Raw genomic sequence first — 957 nt, forward strand, 5'->3', positions numbered from 1 at the left:
CATACTCTACATAGGTAGGGTCATGTATAAAATACTCACAGTTTCTGAAACTGATGTTTGTCAATATGCATTGTAATATATGTATATTGTCAATATGCATTATAATATCAATAATATTTGATATATAGAACATGGGGCTAGGCTGTCTGTAGCAGTATCTTGCTACACTGGAAGTGCCTGAAGTATCTAAAGACTTGTGGCAAGCTGTTAAAGTGGAAGTTTAGAAACTAATAGCTGTTCTTACTCCAGTTGTAAACTCCATGCAGAACAGCAGCAAATTTAATATTTAGAGCATTCCAAGTGATCAAAGGGATTAAGGCATTTTGCCTTTAACTTTAATTAAAGAGATGTCCAAGTTGACAAGATTGCTTTGGCAATCAACTGTAAAAGTCTTAATCATCTACTAGTATCTCCATTTCACGTTCAAGGATGCGCTACCAAGAATTTCAACACTGTCCCTCTGTTAGAAGCAGCCTCATCAGTCTGTTTTCCATTAAAATTAGGAATCCCTGTGTATTCAACACTAAAAAGACAGACTTTCCAGGTCCCTAATAATTCTTTTTTTTTTTTTCTTTTTTTTCCTTCCCTTCAGCTAGGCCTGGAAGTCTTGACATATGTCTTCACTGCTAATGTGCAGTGCTTGCACTTCTGCAACACAAGAGAAGTCCTTTTGCATCCGTTGTTTCTTTTCAGAAGGGGACAAATCCTGCAACTATGAGATCCCAATAGCTCCAGAGTGATCCTATTACTTGGTAATGGAAAGCTTATTTGATGAAAAGGCTATCACTACATGCAGACCTGGCAATAGTGAATTGCAAAGACATGTTTAAGTTTCATATGCTCAACTTCTAATTATTAGTAAGAGATTTGTTGTGTTGCCAAAACAGCCTCATATAATCAGATGCACAACAGATGCAGCAGGCTGATGGCTGAACTATTCACCAAGGAACAGAACCG

The sequence above is a fragment of the Phaethon lepturus genome, unplaced genomic scaffold, assembly GCF_000687285.1.
Source record: "Phaethon lepturus isolate BGI_N335 unplaced genomic scaffold, ASM68728v1 scaffold45844, whole genome shotgun sequence".
Classification (NCBI taxonomy): domain Eukaryota; kingdom Metazoa; phylum Chordata; class Aves; order Phaethontiformes; family Phaethontidae; genus Phaethon; species Phaethon lepturus.